Source organism: Anas acuta, chromosome 26 (assembly GCF_963932015.1).
Source record: "Anas acuta chromosome 26, bAnaAcu1.1, whole genome shotgun sequence".
NCBI lineage: Eukaryota > Metazoa > Chordata > Aves > Anseriformes > Anatidae > Anas > Anas acuta.
In genome coordinates this window covers 968,070-993,798 of record NC_089004.1, presented here as the reverse complement: position 1 = coordinate 993,798, position 25,729 = coordinate 968,070, and the positions used below count along the sequence as shown (strand labels likewise).

Below are 25,729 nucleotides of genomic sequence, written 5' to 3'. Positions count from 1 at the left end.
GCATTGCACGCAGTGCTGTGTGAAAGGCTTCAAGGTTTTACAATCCATGTATGAACAAATGCTTATGGTTTACTAAAAAAAAAAAGAGAGAGAGAGAGCAGCATTTAAGTGTTTTAATCAAGGAAGTTTATTTCTTTTTGAAAAGAAATCTCTTTTGAATCTTTGAATCTCTAAGAATACTTCCATCTGTAATTCCTTGTAAGAACCTAGTAGCAAACTTTTGAAAGTTTGGTGTTTGTCACATTTACATAGATACTGCGGGGTAAGATTAAATAAATATTCAAAATTACATGAATTTGATCAAACATTATTTAAAAGTTTCACGGAGATATTTAGAAGCAGTTTTTTTTCAAATCACTATTTGATGTCAGTGTTGCTAAAGGAAATTTCAAGGTTGCCATAAGCATCTTGTAGAGTACTAAATTATTAAAATCATTATTGTTGTAACATAATTAAATCTGAAATAAAGGCTACATAGATTTTTAAAGAAAATATATTTGACATATTGGAGACCTGGTAATGTATCCACACATGACAACTGTCTTCCTACTATAAGAGCACTGTCATACTATTGTCTTACTGTTCATTATCTGTAAAAATAAGCTTCTTAAAGAGAAAAGTAATAAACTTTCTGTCTTAAGCCTCAAAAATAATAAACTTTCTGCCTTAAGCCTCCATTCCAGTGCATCATCTTTGTAAATGCAAATATGTTCTTGGGAACATTTAGTGTAATTTTCAGAGATGTTTGTACAGTATGAGAATCTCAACAATGGAATTATTTCATTATTCTTTATGTTGAAACAACCCTACATGAACAAACCAATGTCTCTGATGATTTTTTATTTTTTTCCTGGCAAGAAAAATGCAGAAACCTGAGTCCACATGTCTCACTGCAGCCTTTGCTATTTGATATTTTTCACTGAAAGGACTTTTCACCAGGTTTCTGTGGTACAGCATGGATGGAGACCTGGACAGGTCCCTAGTGACATGTTGCTGCGAAGTCCTTGACAGCTTTTCTGGGACCTAGGGCAGAACTAAAGGAGCCTTTGAAGGCCCATTGCCTTCAGCCAAGTTTCAAATAAAACCCCTCTGATATATCCTCATTTCCTGGATGCTGACAGGAGTATCTTCCAGATGCCAAGCCTGATAGCTCCACGGAGTTGTGCTGTCAAAGTTACGGTGCACAGTGACATCGTAAATTGGAGTTAGGGATGTTTTCTCCCCAAAGGTCCAATGCTGGGGGAACTGTGATGTTCTAGTTGGAGATACTAGGTTAGAAAGGAAACCAAAGGGATTCTCAAATCCTTTCTTAAATTAGCCTATCCCTCCAGGCAAAAGAAATCATCCTCTGACAAGGAGAAAAAACAATTCCCAGCTTGCACAAGCCTACTAACCTCTGGCTTGCTTTTCCCAGAGTTGTTCCACCTTGAAATGAGTTCACATAAGCCCAGAAACAGCCACAGGACCAGAGCTGAATAAGGAAGCCAGATAACAAAAGATTCTTAATCCTTCTATTGTTTCCTTTGATATTAAATCTCTTAGTAATTGGTTGGTGAATTGGCACATAACTCCTCTGACCTCAGGATGGTCACTGGAGCATTACGGGAAAAGACTTGCTCTTGGGACTGTGCCACACACTTCAGATCTGAGGGAGGCAAAGGCAGGCCTTCTCATGGTCTGCACTGCAAACACTGCTGCAACCCCAGTGGGGGCACTGACAACTGAATTTGCACAGAATGTAGATTCTGAAATTCTGCTCTGTGCTGCTGACAATCGCTGCTCTGCTCTACTCTTCTCTCTTTTCTTCTCTCTCCTCACAACAGCCGTGTTCAGACCATTTGTCCCAAAACTAAGAGATGTGTGGTCATCAATATATTTGAGAAGCTGAAAAGCTGCTTTACTCCTCTCCCAGACATCCCAAACCCCAGAAGAGAACTTGGACCTTCTCCCAAAAGAGAAGAGCATCCGATGTACTACTTTCATCTGCATGAGTGCTGTAAAGATTATTCATGTTAGATCTATTTTTTTATATAAGAATTTCACACAGTAGAGTTTTTTTAAATACTTCTCACTGCAGAGCAGATAACAGCACTACATGTACTGGGAAAGGGAAATCAGTATAATCAGAAGCACGCATACTAGGAAGTACATCCATGTGTGCAAAGACATGGCCCAGAGGAGTTCAAGGAACAGTCTCTGCCTCCAGCTAAATTGGCCCTTATTGGGTCTAAACATTCTCTGGCAAAATGTCATTATTTATCTGCATTGCTTAGCTGGTGACACCAGCAAAATTCATTGCAATTTTGGATTCTTTCCCTGCTGACGTCAAAGGCACTAAGCGGCTGGGGAGGTCTGTGCACCTCTTTGCCTTACATCTGCATTACACAACACAACTGTTGAGCCTCTGCTGAGCTGGCCCTTGGCTGGGGGAGGAAATGTCTAAGACAATTTGTTAACAACAGCATGGAGGACAGATTATTTCTCTTCTATTTTAAAATTTGTAGAAGCAGCTTCTTTCCTGGGGCCTTGTGATCCTCCATCTTAGCCAAACGATGTAATAGCATGATTCAATGGAAGCTTAATGGAGGACAAATATTTGAATTTATAACATTGCAGTTTTGTGACAGTTACTTACCCCCCGCCCTACAACGAGAAACACAAACTTTTCCTTGTAAAAAGTAGTTTTATTTTGTTTTCTTAGCTGAACAATTGTTTGCAGATGACATTTGTATTAACAGCCATGCAATCAATAGATGCGCTTATTTCTTTAAAACTTATAAATAAATCTTGTGGTTTCATTCCAGGTGCACAGAAAAACAAACAAACAAACAAACAAAAAAAAACCAAAAAACCCACCACCAACAACAAAAATCTTCTAGATATTGAAGGTGAATTTAAGCCAAAGCATTTACCCATCTAACAGAGGAATTGTCTTGCCCCCTTTTTATTAGCTAGCCTGACAAAGATACAGCATTGTGTTCTGGCCTCAGCATGACTAATTTCAAAATAAACACATACACCTAGCCAAAACAAGAGCAATACAGGGCCCAAATGTTTCATCTCCATATTTTTTCAAACTGTTGGACTGTAGTCCAATGGAAACGTAGTCAGTGACTCTGGGGGAAGACATTTGCTTGAACTAACTTCTGTTTTTATGAGCAGAAGTCTAAGAGTAATGTGATACAAGACAGATTGCTGTTCAATCAGAGAGGAACAAACATCCTTTGATACTCCTTTTGTCCCCTAAGTCAATAATGCTAAGAAACTGCAGAGAAGCCTTTAATACGTTTCCTGCTTCTTTCTTGGATCATTTCCACGTTGGGGACAGTCTTGTTCTTTGAACTGAATTTATGTTTAATTTAGTGAAGTAAAAATAGTTTTAAAAATCGAATCTTTAAAATAAAAGAGAAAAACGACACAAAACAGACATATTGACTAAATATTTTTCTAATACATAAAATCCTGTGACTGCTTGAATTAAAATTTTTTGTAAGAACTGTTAGATTTAAAAAATGCAAGTCTACATATTCATCTCCCCAAAAGGTGTAGCTAATAGATTTTCTTCAATTCTTCAATCAGGGAATGCATCATTTTCTCTGCTTATTCTCAGATTTGCCATACGTATGACATGTTCAAGGCAAGCCTTAGAATGGCATAAGACAGATGTGAGGCAAAAGTATAAATCTGACAGAGATTTGGGAATCTGATAAAGGTAAAAATAAATGGGTCTGCAGGATGATCGACACTACCAGGTTTTGCAACTTTTATTATCCAAGATATTTCATGTAAATCACCCATATCCCTATATGACATTGCTCTCTGTGGTGTACACACACTCTGCCAGTCTTCGCTGCAGATCAACAACACTTTTACCAATCGAGGGCAGCTCTGATACTCCAGCCTGCCCCTCACTCCATTGCAACACCTTTGTCAAATCTACTCAGAGCTGAACCAGACCTTGATACTGTCACATATGTGCTGAAGGAGTTCTAGTTTTAGCCCACTGAGAGTTAAAAATAGGCTGAGAAACTAGGAGGGGATGCAGAACTGAAGCCAAACCACAACATGAAATTTCTGCGCATATGTCCCATCCGCTGAGGCGGGGAGCTCTGCATGGTATGGGGTGTGAGTGTAGACCCCAGCATGGCCAGCAGCAGGTTGGCTCCTCGACCTACATTTTCTCCTAGTAGATGGGAGAAGATGCACAGGAAGCTCAGGGCAGGGTAGAAGAGTTCAAGCCATTTGCATTTGGAGACCAATGGCATTTGACTTAAACAATCTCACCTCTTTCCCCCCCCCCAGATGAGAGATAATGAAAGAGCTTGAAGCCAAAAATAATAGATCATGTTCACAACCAGTCTTAGTAAAGAATATCTGTTAACTAAAATAATGACAATTTAAAGTTTCTTAAATAAATTGTATTATTTGGATTTACAAATGGGTTGAAGATGTAAAATAGAACAACACCAAGACAGCAGGGAATCGGGACAGAAAAAATATGTGCATATCTCAGTAAACGCTATCAGTTAAGAACTCAGCTAAGGAACATCACCAGATATTCAGGGATGAGGGGTAATGCATCCACATACTGAAAGGTGCATGGATATGAAATAAAGGAAGCACAAGGCAGGGAGACTCATTCAGTAGTGAGACAGCTCCCTCTGCAATTAAACTCTCAGAACTGAAGCAACAATCTGTTGGTTAACTACCACAATGGAGAGTGGAGGCTTTCTCTATGGACACAGCCTTTGCAGAGCTGAACACACTTGTGATGCCTACACCCCAAGCAGACAACCTTTGCCATCAGTGCAAGACAACTAGTTGGTGCTGAGTGTTCCCACTGCTGTTGGAGAAAGAACCTAGCTCTGCAGGGGCAATGCCTCTGGAAACAACTCAGCTATTATTTGCTACCCAGTAAAAAGTAGACTTTCCTGGGAGGAGGCAAAAACAAATAGATGTTGCAATAAATCATCCATACAAGCTGGACAGGTGTCCTGAAAAAGGTGTTTATTAATTCGATTATGCTAAGTACCAACACGGAATGAAGTCAAGGCAGGTAACTCTTGCCACAGCAGCCATAAAGCAGTCCTTTTACAAGGGTATTATTCCTTATGCATTATTTACCTGTGCTGTTAACTTTTAGGTCTAATTTCCATCAATTCCTTTGTAAAAGCTGTAAAAAAAAACATCAAGTATATAGAAATCAACGTTTTATCCTAAGCATATGCATACAGGAAATTACATAAGAACTCCCCTCCAGAAACTCCCTAATAAACTCAGAGGAGACTGGGCTGTGTTTGGATCTAATGACAGCACTACTGCAGGTAGCAAACAGCTCTGATTCCCCTATCAATGTGGAGTAACCCAGCCTTCTTTGAAATTGTACTGCAGAACAGAACAGAATTTTCTATTGTGTCCCTGTCAGGTATAGACTAATCCTGGAACTGGTATTGCATCAGCTCTTACAACCTAGTATTTTATATTTCATTGCCACAGAATGGAAGGATCCAGTTTGCTAATACATACGATGATGCCACAAATGACAGCCTGCATTTTGAACTGTGCTGTTATAACTAATTAGACAAAGTGTTCTTACATTAATTATTCCAGATGATGGGAAAAAAAAAAAGTAATTTAATATTCTATACAAAAGATGTCAAGGTTAATGATTCAATCAGAAGAACTGCTAGCAGAAAAGAACTCCACATGACAGAAATTATGATATTAAATGAATAAAAAGAATTAAAGACTTAAGAATTAAAGGTGGCACCTACAAAAATCCAACATCCCCCTCTTGTACAATTATAAGGTTATATACATATATATATATATTTTTTTTTTTTTTTCAGATAAGCAAACTTTTGCTCTTTCACATTATATTTTCTCCAAACAAATTCACCAAGACCTACATTTGTAGCACAAAATGCTTCAAAAATCCTTCAAACATGAAGATTATTGCAGGGGGTGGTGTGAAAATCGGCCTGTTCAACTGCAGCATGAGTGTCACCAGTCTGTACCTTGGCACTCTGCCTTTAGGCACTGCGTGCAAGAGCCAGACACGGGTTCATATTTAAAGCTATAATTCGTCCCACTGCCACTGTACTATAGGGTTTATATCTTCAGTATAATGAAGATTATTTTTTTCCTATCAGATCCGTTTTGCCTCAAGCTAAGGAATCACATCACATTAAATACACTTAGGGGACCCCCCACCCTAAAAATCATCTCTTCTTTGTAAGTCTGTTTCTCACTTTTACTTATTAATTATAAAATCACCTGTAAGATCTTAATTTAAAATGGATGCCTTTAGCTGAGTGCTCCAAAGATGTTGAGAAGTTTAATTAGGCAGCTACGGAAGCCTTGTGGAAGTAAAATACCAGTGTGTTCAGCACTGGGCTTTGGCACAGGGACAGACACAGTCCCCAGCGCTGTGCTCTGCCTTGTCCCTGCCTGCCTGTGTCTGCCAGTACACCAGCTGTGCATGAAGGAAAATGAGAACCAGGCTCTGCTCCTGCAAAGGGAAATGTGGGGGTTGCAAAGTCCCTTGTAATTTTAGTTAAGCCTGTAAAGGCAGGATGTAAAATGCTACCAGACAACCTCATTATGAAGTCCAACTTGGTAGACTGAGCTCAGGTTCCTTGTTGCTTTTTCCTTACAGTAAATGTTTGCCCCCTTTCATTCTGCATTGCTCCAACAAAGCCCAAATACCTTGTGTTTTATTGCTGCATGGTGACAAGGGCTGACCTTTCCCTCCACTCCCTCTACAAAAGCTTTTGTGTTTTACGTGTTGCTAGGAGGGAAGACATGGAAGGACGACTGTACCGCGTTAGCTTTGCCTTTGCCTTCTTCCCACCCCAAGGTGCACTGCATGAGCTCAGTCTTTACCCATTGGCAGCTGCCACAGGAAGGAACAGATTCAATACAGAATTTAATCTGTAGTTAAACAGAAAGACAAAATGGCTTGGTCAGACAACAAGGGTTTTAAATGTCCTACCATGAAACAGCACGAATACCAGGTGTACCTAAAAGACCACTGAACTGATACTGCTAATGAGACCATGACCTTGAGCAACAAGCACAGCACCCTTGTGCCAGCACTAGCAGATGCTTCAGAAGAAGTGTACCAACCTCACAGGGTACGAGCAAAAAACAACTACTTCAAAAACAAACTACTTAGTTGCTTTAAAAATATCTAGCTTTCAATTAGCCTTTTACGATTCCTTACTGTTGTCTTTTATTCACATCTGCAATGCTACTTCGTGAGGTATAGGATGGCCTCTAGTGGCCCACACAACGCACAAAGAGACCCTGTCTTATTTCTCTTAGCAAGGTATACACACAACAAGGGCAAAGAGGCAAACACAAGCCATGCACCAAAAACAGTCAGGACCAATAGCAGAAAACGTCCACACAACATCCCCACCCCCATACAAATAAAATAAAATAAATAAAATAAAATAAAATAAAATAAAATAAAATAAAATAAAATAAAATAAAATAAAATAAAATAAAATAAAATAAAATAAAATAGTAACTTATGAGATCCACTTTTCATTTCTAGAAACATGGATAAAACCAATCTCACATCTTTGTTTAAGAAATCTGCCTTTGCAGAACCTCTGCCTTATTAGGACAACAAGGACACGGTCAGGGTCAGGGTGGTATCACTTTGGTATGAAATGAGCTCAGTGATCTCATTCCAGTCCCAAAAGGATGTTTTTGAACATTTCCAGTCCACTACTAGGACTGGCACCTGATGATTATTCATCTCTCTGGGTATCTGAACCCACATGCAATGGCAGAGGGAGAGTTACCCTCCATTACATTCACTGCAGCAGCAGCACTAGGAATCAGGAGACAATGTAGTTTGCTTTTGTGGAACACTAATCTCAATTCATCCCTCTAATGCCAGTATAGGAGCAGCAACAGAAGGGCTGTGTGCCTTGTCTCTTGTCGATCGTAGGGTTTGCGCATTTCTGGACGAAATGAGAGAGCTGGGGTGCAAGAGATCCCTTGCATGCCTGCATGCCTCTGTCCTAGCCTACTTCTGTTTCTAAAGTCTATGCAGTTACATGTCCACATATTCTTATTCAGTCACGGTAATATTTGCATTTGGAGATCTCCCCTCTTCCCAGCTTGATAACTACAGCTGAAGAAACCCTTTCTTTCCTTCCTTATTTCCTTTTTTTTTACTTCTTTCTTTCTTTCCTTCCTTCTTTCCTTCTTCTCTCTCTCTCTCTCTCTGTTTCTTTCTTTTTCTCCAACACCAGACCCTCTTGCCACAAATCCATTTTTACATACAAAGACTTAGCTGGTGATACAGGTCCTGATGAAAGTTTTAAATGGATGCACAAACATAACCGCATTTTTGTAAGCATAAATCAACAGATCGGGTCCACAGCCTCCTTGCCCAGATAACAACAGGCTTCTTAAATGAAGCAGGACTTTAAGGTGTGTCAGCTGCTCAGCTAACAGAGCAACACTACCTGAGTTACTTCCATAACATTTGGAATTTGCTTGCAGAGGTAGCAGAGTTTCGAGGAGCCTGAAGCAATCTCATTTGGACAAGTAGTCGCAAGGCAACAAAATGAAATGGAAACATCGCTCAATGCAATACCTTGTAAAAACTACATTCATAGTCTTGGCATTTTATTTCAACATATGCACAGCAGGTAGGATGCATCTTGTGTTATTTCATACAATGCTCCAGGGGAATTTTAAGCTTTATAATGAAAGGGGAAGATTTTAAAAAGAAAACTGTGTATGTGTATCTATATGTCAAATCTGTACATCTGTGCTTAACTGTATGAAAGCTAGGACCAATAGCAGCAGATTGTATGGAAAATTTTCCTGCAGAATATTTGTCCAAACATATATGTACATTGCTGAGGTGTAAAATTAAGGCAGAACATAACTGAGATAATTTGTAGTAACAATATATTATTCTGGGAATTGCAAGGAGAGAAAAAGTCCAAAACAGTTAAAATTTGAGCAGCCTGTGCCTTGTGATGAGAGGTTTCTGCAAGTAGTTGATCAGCCATAAGGTAGGTGACAATAACTGCAAAGGAGTTTGAGCAAATGGATCAAAGCTGCAACTTCAGCAGTTTGAAGTTGTTCTTGCTATTTTTCTCTCTCTCAATATTAAAGGAAATAAGCATAAGTATCTTGGTTCAGGTAGCAATAAGGTCCATGTTCTGGTAAAAAAAAAAAAAAAAAAAATCTCTCACCAAATTATTATTATTTTTTTAAACAATTGATGGGATTGTGCCAACTTCCATTATTTGGGTAAACAGAAAAAAGTTATTTCCATCACATTCTGTGATTTTACCCCCAGACTGCAAGTATCCTCTACCCAAGAGTTCAGCACACCAAAAAGAAAATGTCCTTGCAATTTCTGCACACATAGCCTGTCCCAGTCCAGTTCAGCTCAGTACAAACACCAGAAGGTAAAATTCCAATCAGGTATAAGAACATAAATCTAATTTGTGGTATAAGAAGAGATATCTAGAAAGAAGGTTTCAATATTCATCATACAGGGCTCCCGTCTGTGCCTGTAAAACTGCTACAGGCACCCAGAGGGTTCCTTATTAAAACTGGTACACATCCATTGACCTCTAAAGGAAAATTTAAAACAAAAACAACCACAAAAAAGTCATTGTATACCATCTGCTTACACTTTAGAGTTTTTCTTTATGCCACTGCAGACCAGTGATTCTCTCCATGCAGCACAGAGAAGCACAACCCAGCCACCTAGGACTTCTGGGCCCTTTTGAGCCATGTTCTCTTGCTGCTTTGAGGAAGTACCTGTGTTGGAGATGTTCTTCAGGTGTGGCACAACCTTAGCAAAGGAGCTGTTGAGAGATCTGCTCAGACAGCAGTAGTGAAACAGTTTAATGACAAGAAGTAAATGAAAATAAAATAGAATGAAACTAGAGGAAACCGCTTCCTTTCACAGCCCTTACCTGCTCTGTGTTTAAAGTGCAGTTCTTCATTAATACCAGCAGAAGGAAGTATTTGGTTACAAACAAAATGCTGAAACCTGATAAATCAATCATAGTGTACTTTATTGAGTGTTCATTAACACAGGACAGTCAAAGAATGACATTTATTATGATTTTTTTCCCAACCGATTTATAAAAGTACTCATGTTTTCCAACTAAGGTTTTCTTTGCCACATCAGCAGAAGTGCAGGAATTATTTCTGTTTGAGAACACAAGTTCTCTCAAGGAAGTTCACTCCTGGTCAAACCAGCAGGCTTAAAAACCAGATCATCATCAGCCTTTCTGAAGGTGCTTCATGCTTTCCAGACTAGTCAGACCTTCCCTTCTCTTTCATTTACATTTCCAAAAAAAAATGAGTGTACACAGGTAGGTGTTCCAGGCAGGTACAAACAACTGGGTGCTGCAGTGGGAAAAAAAATTAAAAAAAAAATAAAAAAATGCTGCCTTGTATGAATGTTACCAGAGAAATCTCATGATTTTTTTTTTTTATTATTATTATTATTATTATTATTATTATTATTATTATTATTATTATTATTATTATTATTATTTTTTATGGGAACTCAGATCATCCCGTGTAGCAAGCTTTGCCTTTAAATCACAAAGATGTTTACGACAGGATTAATTTCCATGAGTGGATTTTGCCTGCAAATTCTTTTTATTTTGTAGTAGTAGTAAGGCCTGCCTCTAGGCATATATCTCTGTTCCTTCTCCCTTGTAGGATTTTGATGCTTGGTAGACTGAAATAATAATCAGACACCTCTGGATATTTGTACTTAAAGCAAAAGCAGGATTAAAATACCTTTTTCCATACACCTTTAGAATTTTCAGAATTAGTCCCAAAGCTGATTTGCTTTGATTTTATTTTTCACCATACTTTTCATTACTATCTCTCTCTTTCTCTCTAAATGACTCTAGAATGCTGGAAACATTTCCTCCATTTAAAAACAAACAAACAAACAAAAACCATTTGATACATACAGATAAAGCAAAAGAAAAATCACATTAAAGACAGCTAACTGAGCAGAAGTGAATTGTGAATCACAAATCGTTTCTCCCTTACTACCACTTGAAGAAAGGTCAAGGACAGTTGTTCAACTTACCTAACTGCTTGCACAACCAGGCAAGAACTCACACACGTCAGTCCTTCAGACCATGACATACGTGGTTGCCATAATTTCAGAAACTTCGGGAGAACTTCTAATCGTTATCCAACCTGTGCAAAACAACCAATTAAGAATGTCTTTGTATCACATAAACACATGGAAATTGCATTTTATAGTGAAATAGCATTTATGTGAACAAGTCCAAGCTTCCAAGAACTATTTGAAGTAGAACAACTGAATTTATATTAGTTTTGTCGTGAATGTATTAGCCAGTTTACTACTTTACCTGTGAAAATGGCATTTAAACATAAATTATCTCAAGCATTTACAAAAAAAAAAAAACTTGGATATTCAAAGCAGAACTGTACCCAGCAAGTTCTACAACACAGAAAATATGACAATTTTTCAATCAAACAAAATGTTTCACTATTGCTTATAAACCAGCTGATTAAATTATAAGTGTATGCCAGAGACTTTTCAGACCATACAAACATCTATTGGCCTACAGGCACTGCTATTTGAAAATTGTGCCCCAGCCTGCATTGTTGTTTGAAGATTGACCCTCCTACACTACGAACTGAGTTGATACTGAAGCCTCTCCATCAGGGAACAGGCATGAAAAGATTGTTGGCATTTTCCGTAACCAGAACATATAGTTTAGTGGGAAATGTTAATTGGAATCTAATGGAAAGTACAGAGTATTACTTTTTTTTCCTATGTCCATCTTGGACAACAAATTTTAACTTTGGAAGAAGTGAGAGACATTCATTCTGGGAAACAAAGAAAGAGAATGAGGATGGGAATTGAGGGATGAGGGAATCCAAAGCCATATAGAGTCTATGGTGTAATTTACACCTGTAGACATTCATGTCCTTTGTAGATTACTCATGATAAATAATTAAATAGACAAAAAGCTTTGTGCTAAACTCATTCACTGTTGTCAGTGGTCCAAAATAGCTGAAAAGCTTTAATTATCTTCTCAGTTCATGGCTAAAGTCATGGCTATAGTAGTCTGTCTTCCTAAAACTAAACTGTCCGGTCATCTAGCAATAACAGCACATACATTCACTGAATTCTGCCACTATCTACTTTCATGCATCAAAGGTGTTCTCCTGAACTGATTTTTTCTATTCTCTCATTCAGATGCAATGAGAGATATTCTAGGGGATCAATGAGACTGAATAGAGTTGTTTTCTTGCAGTTAAAGCAGTGAGAACTAATCTTGGCCCCCAAAAATTTGTAGGATTCAGCTAGGAAAGGAACGATGAGGCCAACAGTTTTTCTTAGCAAACAAACTAGTCAGTATACAGAAATTCACAAAACACTAACGGGAAATATTTTCTCATCCTTAAAAAAGCTGTGCAACTGAAATGCAAAACTCATAAAAATTACTGATCGAAAGTAACTTCCTTTCTGTTGCATATCCACCCTGAACTTAAATATCTAAGAGATGAATGTGTGATATGGGATTGTGACCTTACTAAGGGTGTAAACTAGTCCTCATCCCTGATAATTTCATGCTCAGATTAATGCACACTGACCTTTTCAAACAGCAACTTTCTTATTTACTTTACGTAGAGGGAAAGTACCATATTCTAATTTTTAAATCCTTGGGCTGTAAGGTACAAGCAGGTGTGTCACTCACCAAACCCTCAAAGTATTGGCATTATGCAAGGTGCTTTAGTTTAAGAACATTGCACCTTGATCATCAGACTCATCTTCTTCCCTTCACTGTGAGAGTTATTTCCACAATACCAAGAGCCCAGTGTATACTGGAGAGAATTTTGGACTCATTTGGAAATTTATAGTCTTTTAAGAAAAAAGATGGATTGGACAACAAATTTATCTTGGTATAAGTTTATATATATTATCCTACCATTATGCTGCTTTTCAGGTAAGTTTAATTTATTTGCTACTTTGAGAGAAAAACATTCTCAATTAGTATTGTAAAGGTTTACATACCATTAAAGTGAAATGACTACCACTAAAAACTATAAGCAAAGATAACATTGTACTTATGCCTACATAGATACGTAAACAATACCGTTGATTTAATTTATTCAGAAATAAATTGTACTGCAAGTGAAAAAAACTTTGCAGTACAATTTTGGGAGCGGCATGATTATTGTGGTCATTGATTTGTCATTTTTTTTAGCACTCACATTTAATCAATTTTTTATCAGTTAGGAGAAAATGATGGATAGGAAAACATGGTTTTCCACCCGTAGTGAAGAATAAAAACAGGGAGGTACTGACAAAAGATGAACTGAACTGATTTCGTTTAGCAAAATTCAGAACAAATTGTTACGCTTAGTTCTAGGAATCAAAGTTAATTTCATTTTCTGTTTTATTAAAGAATTAGTGAAATGTTAATGTTTACTTGACAATCTGCTTATGTACAAACTTCATTTAATTAAATTTATTTTTATTTTTATTATTATTATTATTATTTTTACCTGTGTAAAAGCACTATATGAAGAATGAAATTTTCAATGGAAACAAAATGACACAGGTCTCAGACTAGAGAATTCCCAAATCACTGAAACAATAATTCCTATAAAATAGGAAATAGCCATGTCAATAGCTCAGAATTTAAAAATTAGAAGGCATTAAACAAAAACAAGAAAAAATAAACCAAGATTTTTGTTTGATTTCAAGTTTGATTTCTTTCTACATAGAAAGCAGTTTTATAGTAGTTACTATTAAAAAGTACAAATTACAATTTCTGAAATGCGTTCTGAAAAATTTACAGTTAAAAGCCCAAATGACGTACAGAGTAATATTAACAAAAACACTCAAGACAAGTGAATACATGTTAAAGAAGAATAAAAACCAAGAAATGTCTTAGAAATATATATAAATACCATTGCACTCAGAAGTGGCTTAATTAATATCAGCCTACATAAAGGGAATTAACACTGTTTTAATAATGAATTACAAAAGAAACAAAAAATAAACATTCCTTTAAATAATACAGGCCTCCCTATGCTGGCAAATACCTCCAACATGGCTACTACTATAGAAAGGTCACTTCCTTTACACACCTCAGCTGTGACTGTGACACCTTCTCCCACTTCTCCCACAGGAGCTGCTGTCTCCACTACAGCTGTGGAAACATCTAGCAGTGAGAACCAGGCCCCATCTGTTCCTACCACGACAGCTTCTCCCACTTCCACTCCACCACAAACTTCAGCTACTCAGGCAAAAAGTACAGGCCTCTCTACCGTGTCCAAAAACTCCAGCCCAGCTCTGGGAACTACCACAGAAGTCACTTGGAGCACAGCTGGCACATCCTCTACTACTCTGCTAACTAGCACTCCGCCAGAGAGCTTAACCACTCCAACCACCATCCTCAGGGAAACGTCCACCTCTGCTACTGGGGCAACGTCTCTTCCTGCAGCCACCTCAGCTGTGACTCTCAGCACTACTCTGGAGACGGCTTCTTCCTCACCTGGGACAACAGCTGCACCAACCAGCGCTCTATCAACTGCCTCCACAGCTACAATCTCAAGCACCTCACCCACCGAGACAGGAGCTGCTGTCTCCACCACAGCTGTGGAAACATCTAGCAGTGAGAGCCAGGCCCCATCTGTTCCTACCACGACAGCTTCTCCCACTTCCACTCCACCACAAACTTCAGCTACTCAGGCAAAAAGTAAAGGCCTCTCTACCGTGTCCGAAAACTCCAGCCCAGCTCTGCGAACAACCACAGAAGTCACTTGGAGCACAGCTGGCACATCCTCTACTGCTCTGCTAACTAGCACTCCGCCAGAGAGCTTAACCACTCCAACCACCATCCTCAGGGAAACGTCCACCTCTGCTACTGGGGCAACGTCTCTTCCTGCAGCCACCTCAGCTGTGACTCTCAGCACTACTCTGGAGACGGCTTCTTCGCCACCTGGGACAACAGCTGCACCAACCAGCGCTCTATCAACTGCCTCCACAGCTACAATCTCAAGCACCTCACCCACCGAGACAGGAGCTGCTGTCTCCACCACAGCTGTGGAAACATCTAGCAGTGAGAGCCAGGCCCCATCTGTTCCTACCACGACAGCTTCTCCCACTTCCACTCCACCACAAACTTCAGCTACTCAGGCAAAAAGTACAGGCCTCTCTACCGTGTCCGAAAACTCCAGCCCAGCTCTGCGAACAACCACAGAAGTCACTTGGAGCACAGCTGGCACATCCTCTACTGCTCTGCTAACTAGCACTCCGCCTGAGACCTTAACCACTCCAACCACCATCCTCAGGGAAACGTCCACCTCTGCTACTGGGGCAACGTCTCTTCCTGCAGCCACCTCAGCTGTGACTCTCAGCACTACTCTGGAGACAGCTTCTTCGCAACCTGGGACAACAGCTGCACCAACCAGCGCTCTATCAACTGCCTCCACAGCTACAATCTCAAGCACCTCACCCACCGAGACAGGAGCTGCTGTCTCCACCACAGCTGTGGAAACATCTAGCAGGGAGAGCCAGGCCACATCTGTTCCTACCACGACAGCTTCTCCCACTTCCACTCCACCACAAACTTCAGCTACTCAGGCAAAAAGTACAGGCCTCTCTACCGTGTCCGAAAACTCCAGCCCAGCTCTGCGAACAACCACAGAAGTCACTTGGAGCACAGCTGGCACATCCTCTACTGCTCTGCTAACTAGCACTCCGCCTGAGACCTTAACCACTCCAACCACCATCCTCAGGGAAACGTCCACCTCTGCTACTGGGGCAACGTCTCTTCCTGCAGCCACCTCAGCTGTGACTCTCAGCACTACTCTGGAGACAGCTTCTTCGCCACCTGGGACAACAGCTGCACCAACCACCGCTCTATCAACTGCCTCCACAGCTACAATCTCAAGCACCTCACCCACCGAGACAGGAGCTGCTGTCTCCACCACAGCTGTGGAAACATCTAGCAGGGAGAGCCAGGCCCCATCTGTTCCTACCACGACAGCTTCTCCCACTTCCACTCCACCACAAACTTCAGCTACTCAGGCAAAAAGTACAGGCCTCTCTACCGTGTCCGAAAACTCCAGCCCAGCTCTGCGAACAACCACAGAAGTCACTTGGAGCACAGCTGGCACATCCTCTACTGCTCTGCTAACTAGCACTCCGCCTGAGACCTTAACCACTCCAACCACCATCCTCAGGGAAACGTCCACCTCTGCTACTGGGGCAATGTCTCTTCCTGCAGCCACCTCAGCTGTGACTCTCAGCACTACTCTGGAGACGGCTTCTTCGCCACCTGGGACAACAGCTGCACCAACCAGCGCTCTATCAACTGCCTCCACAGCTACAATCTCAAGCACCTCACCCACCGAGACAGGAGCTGCTGTCTCCACCACAGCTGTGGAAACATCTAGCAGTGAGAGCCAGGCCCCATCTGTTCCTACCACGACAGCTTCTCCCACTTCCACTCCACCACAAACTTCAGCTACTCAGGCAAAAAGTACAGGCCTCTCTACCGTGTCCGAAAACTCCAGCCCAGCTCTGCGAACAACCACAGAAGTCACTTGGAGCACAGCTGGCACATCCTCTACTGCTCTGCTAACTAGCACTCCGCCTGAGACCTTAACCACTCCAACCACCATCCTCATGGAAACGTCCACCTCTGCTACTGGGGCAACGTCTCTTCCTGCAGCCACCTCAGCTGTGACTCTCAGCACTACTCTGGAGACGGCTTCTTCGCCACCTGGGACAACAGCTGCACCAACCACCGCTCTATCAACTGCCTCCACAGCTACAATCTCAAGCACCTCACCCACCGAGACAGGAGCTGCTGTCTCCACCACAGCTGTGGAAACATCTAGCAGTGAGAGCCAGGCCCCATCTGTTCCTACCACGACAGCTTCTCCCACTTCCACTCCACCACAAACTTCAGCTACTCAGGCAAAAAGTACAGGCCTCTCTACCGTGTCTGAAAACTCCAGCCCAGCTCTGCGAACAACCACAGAAGTCACTTGGAGCACAGCTGGCACATCCTCTACTGCTCTGCTAACTAGCACTCCGCCAGAGAGCTTAACCACTCCAACCACCATCCTCAGGGAAACGTCCACCTCTGCTACTGGGGCAACGTCTCTTCCTGCAGCCACCGCAGCTGTGACTCTCAGCACTACTCTGGAGACGGCTTCTTCCTCACCTGGGACAACAGCTGCACCAACCAGCGCTCTATCAACTGCCTCCACAGCTACAATCTCAAGCACCTCACCCACCGAGACAGGAGCTGCTGTCTCCACCACAGCTGTGGAAACATCTAGCAGTGAGAGCCAGGCCACATCTGTTCCTACCACGACAGCTTCTCCCACTTCCACTCCACCACAAACTTCAGCTACTCAGGCAAAAAGTACAGGCCTCTCTACCGTGTCCGAAAACTCCAGCCCAGCTCTGCGAACAACCACAGAAGTCACTTGGAGCACAGCTGGCACATCCTCTACTGCTCTGCTAACTAGCACTCCGTCAGAGAGCTTAACCACTCCAACCACCATCCTCAGGGAAACGTCCACCTCTGCTACTGGGGCAACGTCTCTTCCTGCAGCCACCTCAGCTGTGACTCTCAGCACTACTCTGGAGACGGCTTCTTCCTCACCTGGGACAACAGCTGCACCAACCAGCGCTCTATCAACTGCCTCCACAGCTACAATCTCAAGCACCTCACCCACCGAGACAGGAGCTGCTGTCTCCACCACAGCTGTGGAAACATCTAGCAGGGAGAGCCAGGCCCCATCTGTTCCTACCACGACAGCTTCTCCCACTTCCACTCCACCACAAACTTCAGCTACTCAGGCAAAAAGTACAGGCCTCTCTACCGTGTCCAAAAACTCCAGCCCAGCTCTGCGAACAACCACAGAAGTCACTTGGAGCACAGCTGGCATATCCTCTACTGCTCTGCAAACTAGCACTCCGCCAGAGAGCTTAACCACTCCAACCACCATCCTCAGGGAAACGTCCACCTCTGCTATTGAGGCACGGTCCCTTCCTGCAGCCACCTCAGCTGTGACTCTCAGCACTACTCTGGAGACGGCTTCTTCGCCACCTGGGACAACAGCTGCACCAACCAGCGCTCTATCAACTGCCTCCACAGCTACAATCTCAAGCACCTCACCCACCGAGACAGGAGCTGCTGTCTCCACCACAGCTGTGGAAACATCTAGCAGTGAGAGCCAGGCCACATCTGTTCCTACCACGACAGCTTCTCCCACTTCCACTCCACCACAAACTTCAGCTACTCAGGCAAAAAGTACAGGCCTCTCTACCGTGTCCGAAAACTCCAGCCCAGCTCTGCGAACAACCACAGAAGTCACTTGGAGCACAGCTGGCACATCCTCTACTGCTCTGCTAACTAGCACTCCGCCTGAGACCTTAACCACTCCAACCACCATCCTCAGGGAAACGTCCACCTCTGCTACTGGGGCAACGTCTCTTCCTGCAGCCACCTCAGCTGTGACTCTCAGCACTACTCTGGAGACAGCTTCTTCGCCACCTGGGACAACAGCTTCACCAACCACCGCTCTGTCAACTGCCTCCACAGCTACAATCTCAAGCACCTCACCCACCGAGACAGGAGCTGCTGTCTCCACCACAGCTGTGGAAACATCTAGCAGGGAGAGCCAGGCCACATCTGTTCCTACCACGACAGCTTCTCCCACTTCCACTCCACCACAAACTTCAGCTACTCAGGCAAAAAGTACAGGCCTCTCTACCGTGTCCGAAAACTCCAGCCCAGCTCTGCGAACAACCACAGAAGTCACTTGGAGCACAGCTGGCACATCCTCTACTGCTCTGCTAACTAGCACTCCGCCAGAGAGCTTAACCACTCCAACCACCATCCTCAGGGAAACGTCCACCTCTGCTACTGGGGCAACGTCTCTTCCTGCAGCCACCTCAGCTGTGACTCTCAGCACTACTCTGGAGACGGCTTCTTCGCCACCTGGGACAACAGCTGCACCAACCAGCGCTCTATCAACTGCCTCCACAGCTACAATCTCAAGCACCTCACCCACCGAGACAGGAGCTGCTGTCTCCACCACAGCTGTGGAAACATCTAGCAGTGAGAGCCAGGCCCCATCTGTTCCTACCACGACAGCTTCTCCCACTTCCACTCCACCACAAACTTCAGCTACTCAGGCAAAAAGTACAGGCCTCTCTACCGTGTCCGAAAACTCCAGCCCAGCTCTGCGAACAACCACAGAAGTCACTTGGAGCACAGCTGGCACATCCTCTACTACTCTGCTAACTAGCACTCCGCCAGAGAGCTTAACCACTCCAACCACCATCCTCAGGGAAACGTCCACCTCTGCTACTGGGGCAACGTCTCTTCCTGCAGCCACCTCAGCTGTGACTCTCAGCACTACTCTGGAGACGGCTTCTTCCTCACCTGGGACAACAGCTGCACCAACCAGCGCTCTATCAACTGCCTCCACAGCTACAATCTCAAGCACCTCACCCACCGAGACAGGAGCTGCTGTCTCCACCACAGCTGTGGAAACATCTAGCAGGGAGAGCCAGGCCCCATCTGTTCCTACCACGACAGCTTCTCCCACTTCCACTCCACCACAAACTTCAGCTACTCAGGCAAAAAGTACAGGCCTCTCTACCGTGTCCGAAAACTCCAGCCCAGCTCTGCGAACAACCACAGAAGTCACTTGGAGCACAGCTGGCACATCCTCTACTGCTCTGCTAACTAGCACTCCGCCAGAGACCTTAACCACTCCAACCACCATCCTCAGGGAAATGTCCACCTCTGCTACTGGGGCAACGTCTCTTCCTGCAGCCACCTCAGCTGTGACTCTCAGCACTACTCTGGAGACGGCTTCTTCCTCACCTGGGACAACAGCTGCACCAACCAGCGCTCTATCAACTGCCTCCACAGCTACAATCTCAAGCACCTCACCCACCGAGACAGGAGCTGCTGTCTCCACCACAGCTGTGGAAACATCTAGCAGTGAGAGCCAGTCCCCATCTGTTCCTACCACGACAGCTTCTCCCACTTCCACTCCACCACAAACTTCAGCTACTCAGGCAAAAAGTACAGGCCTCTCTACCGTGTCCGAAAACTCCAGCCCAGCTCTGCGAACAACCACAGAAGTCACTTGGAGCACAGCTGGCACATCCTCTACTGCTCTGCTAACTAGCACTCCGCCAGAGACCTTAACCACTCCAACCACCATCCTCAGGGAAATGTCCACCTCTGCTACTGGGGCAACGTCCCTTCCTGCAGCCACCTCAGCTGTGACTCTCAGCACTACTCTGGAGACGGCTTCTTCCTCACCTGGGACAACAGCTGCACCAACCAGCGCTCTATCAACTGCCTCCACAGCTACAATCTCAAGCACCTCACCCACCGAGACAGGAGCTGCTGTCTCCACCACAGCTGTGGAAACATCTAGCAGGGAGAGCCAGGCCCCATCTGTTCCTACCACAACAGCTTCTCCCACTTCCACTCCACCACAAACTTCAGCTACTCAGGCAAAAAGTACAGGCCTCTCTACCGTGTCTGAAAACTCCAGCCCAGCTCTGCGAACAACCACAGAAGTCACTTGGAGCACAGCTGGTACATCCTCTACTGCTCTGCTAACTAGCACTCCGCCAGAGAGCTTAACCACTCCAACCACCATCCTCAGGGAAACGTCCACCTCTGCTACTGGGGCAACGTCTCTTCCTGCAGCCACCTCAGCTGTGACTCTCAGCACTACTCTGGAGACGGCTTCTTCCTCACCTGGGACAACAGCTGCACCAACCAGCGCTCTATCAACTGCCTCCACAGCTACAATCTCAAGCACCTCACCCACCGAGACAGGAGCTGCTGTCTCCACCACAGCTGTGGAAACATCTAGCAGTGAGAGCCAGGCCCCATCTGTTCCTACCACGACAGCTTCTCCCACTTCCACTCCACCACAAACTTCAGCTACTCAGGCAAAAAGTACAGGCCTCTCTACCGTGTCCGAAAACTCCAGCCCAGCTCTGCGAACAACCACAGAAGTCACTTGGAGCACAGCTGGCACATCCTCTACTGCTCTGCTAACTAGCACTCCGCCAGAGACCTTAACCACTCCAACCACCATCCTCAGGGAAATGTCCACCTCTGCTACTGGGGCAACGTCCCTTCCTGCAGCCACCTCAGCTGTGACTCTCAGCACTACTCTGGAGACGGCTTCTTCCTCACCTGGGACAACAGCTGCACCAACCAGCGCTCTATCAACTGCCTCCACAGCTACAATCTCAAGCACCTCACCCACCGAGACAGGAGCTGCTGTCTCCACCACAGCTGTGGAAACATCTAGCAGGGAGAGCCAGGCCCCATCTGTTCCTACCACAACAGCTTCTCCCACTTCCACTCCACCACAAACTTCAGCTACTCAGGCAAAAAGTACAGGCCTCTCTACCGTGTCTGAAAACTCCAGCCCAGCTCTGCGAACAACCACAGAAGTCACTTGGAGCACAGCTGGTACATCCTCTACTGCTCTGCTAACTAGCACTCCGCCAGAGAGCTTAACCACTCCAACCACCATCCTCAGGGAAACGTCCACCTCTGCTACTGGGGCAACGTCTCTTCCTGCAGCCACCTCAGCTGTGACTCTCAGCACTACTCTGGAGACGGCTTCTTCCTCACCTGGGACAACAGCTGCACCAACCAGCGCTCTATCAACTGCCTCCACAGCTACAATCTCAAGCACCTCACCCACCGAGACAGGAGCTGCTGTCTCCACCACAGCTGTGGAAACATCTAGCAGTGAGAGCCAGGCCCCATCTGTTCCTACCACGACAGCTTCTCCCACTTCCACTCCACCACAAACTTCAGCTACTCAGGCAAAAAGTACAGGCCTCTCTACCGTGTCCGAAAACTCCAGCCCAGCTCTGCGAACAACCACAGAAGTCACTTGGAGCACAGCTGGCACATCCTCTACTGCTCTGCTAACTAGCACTCCGCCAGAGAGCTTAACCACTCCAACCACCATCCTCAGGGAAACGTCCACCTCTGCTACTGGGGCAACGTCTCTTCCTGCAGCCACCTCAGCTGTGACTCTCAGCACTACTCTGGAGACGGCTTCTTCCTCACCTGGGACAACAGCTGCACCAACCACCGCTCTATCAACTGCCTCCACAGCTACAATCTCAAGCACCTCACCCACCGAGACAGGAGCTGCTGTCTCCACCACAGCTGTGGAAACATCTAGCAGGGAGAGCCAGGCCCCATCTGTTCCTACCACGACAGCTTCTCCCACTTCCACTCCACCACAAACTTCAGCTACTCAGGCAAAAAGTACAGGCCTCTCTACCGTGTCTGAAAACTCCAGCCCAGCTCTGCGAACAACCACAGAAGTCACTTGGAGCACAGCTGGTACATCCTCTACTGCTCTGCTAACTAGCACTCCGCCAGAGAGCTTAACCACTCCAACCACCATCCTCAGGGAAACGTCCACCTCTGCTACTGGGGCAACGTCCCTTCCTGCAGCCACCTCAGCTGTGACTCTCAGCACTACTCTGGAGACGGCTTCTTCCTCACCTGGGACAACAGCTGCACCAACCACCGCTCTATCAACTGCCTCCACAGCTACAATCTCAAGCACCTCACCCACCGAGACAGGAGCTGCTGTCTCCACCACAGCTGTGGAAACATCTAGCAGGGAGAGCCAGGCCACATCTGTTCCTACCACGACAGCTTCTCCCACTTCCACTCCACCACAAACTTCAGCTACTCAGGCAAAAAGTACAGGCCTCTCTACCGTGTCCGAAAACTCCAGCCCAGCTCTGGGAACTACCACAGAAGTCACTTGGAGCACAGCTGGCACATCCTCTACTGCTCTGCAAACTAGCACTCCGCCAGAGACCATAACCACTCCAACCACCATCCTCAGGGAAACGTCCACCTCTGCTACTGGGGCAACGTCTCTTCCTGCAGCCACCTCAGCTGTGACTCTCAGCACTACTCTGGAGACGGCTTCTTCCTCACCTGGGACAACAGCTGCACCAACCAGCGCTCTATCAACTGCCTCCACAGCTACAATCTCAAGCACCTCACCCACCGAGACAGGAGCTGCTGTCTCCACCACAGCTGTGGAAACATCTAGCAGTGAGAGCCAGGCCCCATCTGTTCCTACCACAACAGCTTCTCCCACTTCCACTCCACCACAAACTTCAGCTACTCAGGCAAAAAGTACAGGCCTCTCTACCGTGTCCGAAAACTCCAGCCCAGCTCTGCGAACAACCACAGAAGTCACTTGGAGCACAGCTGGCACATCCTCTACTGCTCTGCTAACTAGCACTCCGCCAGAGAGCTTAACCACTCCAACCACCATCCTCAGGGAAACGTCCACCTCTGCTACTGGGGCAACGTCCCTTCCTGCAGCCACCTCAGCTGTGACTCTCAGCACTACTCTGGAGACGGCTTCTTCCTCACCTGGGACAACAGCTGCACCAACCAGCGCTCTATCAACTGCCTCCACAGCTACAATCTCAAGCACCTCACCCACCGAGACAGGAGCTGCTGTCTCCACCACAGCTGTGCAAACATCTAGCAGTGAGAGCCAGGCCACATCTGTTCCTACCACGACAGCTTCTCCCACTTCCACTCCACCACAAACTTCAGCTACTCAGGCAAAAAGTACAGGCCTCTCTACCGTGTCCGAAAACTCCAGCCCAGCTCTGCGAACAACCACAGAAGTCACTTGGAGCACAGCTGGCACATCCTCTACTGCTCTGCTAACTAGCACTCCGCCAGAGAGCTTAACCACTCCAACCACCATCCTCAGGGAAACGTCCACCTCTGCTATTGAGGCACGGTCCCTTCCTGCAGCCACCTCAGCTGTGACTCTCAGCACTACTCTGGAGACGGCTTCTTCGCCACCTGGGACAACAGTTGCACCAACCAGCGCTCTATCAACTGCCTCCACAGCTACAATCTCAAGCACCTCACCCACCGAGACAGGAGCTGCTGTCTCCACCACAGCTGTGGAAACATCTAGCAGTGAGAGCCAGGCCCCATCTGTTCCTACCACGACAGCTTCTCCCACTTCCACTCCACCACAAACTTCAGCTACTCAGGCAAAAAGTACAGGCCTCTCTACCGTGTCCGAAAACTCCAGCCCAGCTCTGCGAACAACCACAGAAGTCACTTGGAGCACAGCTGGCACATCCTCTACTGCTCTGCTAACTAGCACTCCGCCAGAGAGCTTAACCACTCCAACCACCATCCTCAGGGAAACGTCCACCTCTGCTACTGGGGCAACGTCCCTTCCTGCAGCCACCTCAGCTGTGACTCTCAGCACTACTCTGGAGACGGCTTCTTCGCCACCTGGGACAACAGCTGCACCAACCAGCGCTCTATCAACTGCCTCCACAGCTACAATCTCAAGCACCTCACCCACCGAGACAGGAGCTGCTGTCTCCACCACAGCTGTGGAAACATCTAGCAGTGAGAGCCAGGCCACATCTGTTCCTACCACGACAGCTTCTCCCACTTCCACTCCACCACAAACTTCAGCTACTCAGGCAAAAAGTACAGGCCTCTCTACCGTGTCCGAAAACTCCAGCCCAGCTCTGCGAACAACCACAGAAGTCACTTGGAGCACAGCTGGCACATCCTCTACTGCTCTGCTAACTAGCACTCCGCCAGAGAGCTTAACCACTCCAACCACCATCCTCAGGGAAACGTCCACCTCTGCTATTGAGGCACGGTCCCTTCCTGCAGCCACCTCAGCTTTGACTCTCAGCACTACTCTGGAGACGGCTTCTTCGCCACCTGGGACAACAGCTGCACCAACCAGCGCTCTATCAACTGCCTCCACAGCTACAATCTCAAGCACCTCACCCACCGAGACAGGAGCTGCTGTCTCCACCACAGCTGTGCAAATATCTAGCAGTGAGAGCCAGGCCCCATCTGTTCCTACCACGACAGCTTCTCCCACTTCCACTCCACCACAAACTTCAGCTACTCAGGCAAAAAGTACAGGCCTCTCTACCGTGTCCGAAAACTCCAGCCCAGCTCTGCGAACAACCACAGAAGTCACTTGGAGCACAGCTGGCACATCCTCTACTGCTCTGCTAACTAGCACTCCGCCAGAGAGCTTAACCACTCCAACCACCATCCTCAGGGAAACGTCCACCTCTGCTATTGAGGCACGGTCCCTTCCTGCAGCCACCTCAGCTGTGACTCTCAGCACTACTCTGGAGACGGCTTCTTCGCCACCTGGGACAACAGTTGCATTAACCAGCGCTCTATCAACTGCCTCCACAGCTACAATCTCAAGCACCTCACCCACCGAGACAGGAGCTGCTGTCTCCACCACAGCTGTGGAAACATCTAGCAGTGAGAGCCAGGCCCCATCTGTTCCTACCACGACAGCTTCTCCCACTTCCACTCCACCACAAACTTCAGCTACTCAGGCAAAAAGTACAGGCCTCTCTACCGTGTCCGAAAACTCCAGCCCAGCTCTGCGAACAACCACAGAAGTCACTTGGAGCACAGCTGGCACATCCTCTACTGCTCTGCTAACTAGCACTCCGCCAGAGAGCTTAACCACTCCAACCACCATCCTCAGGGAAACGTCCACCTCTGCTACTGGGGCAACGTCCCTTCCTGCAGCCACCTCAGCTGTGACTCTCAGCACTACTCTGGAGACGGCTTCTTCG

General features: G+C 45.6%; 1 long non-coding RNA gene across 1 annotated transcript in view; it reads right to left on the bottom strand.

Annotated features, from left to right (window-relative positions):
• Positions 1-10,043: 10,043 nt before the first annotated feature.
• LOC137844976 (uncharacterized) overlaps positions 10,044-25,729 on the bottom strand; it is a 78,055-nt gene continuing 62,369 nt past the window's right edge. Inside the window, exons 2-3 of the long non-coding RNA XR_011090056.1 lie at positions 11,105-11,217; positions 10,044-10,401 (exon numbers count right to left, since the gene is read on the bottom strand). This is a non-coding gene — a long non-coding RNA (uncharacterized lncRNA). The remainder of the gene's footprint in view (positions 10,402-11,104; positions 11,218-25,729) is intronic.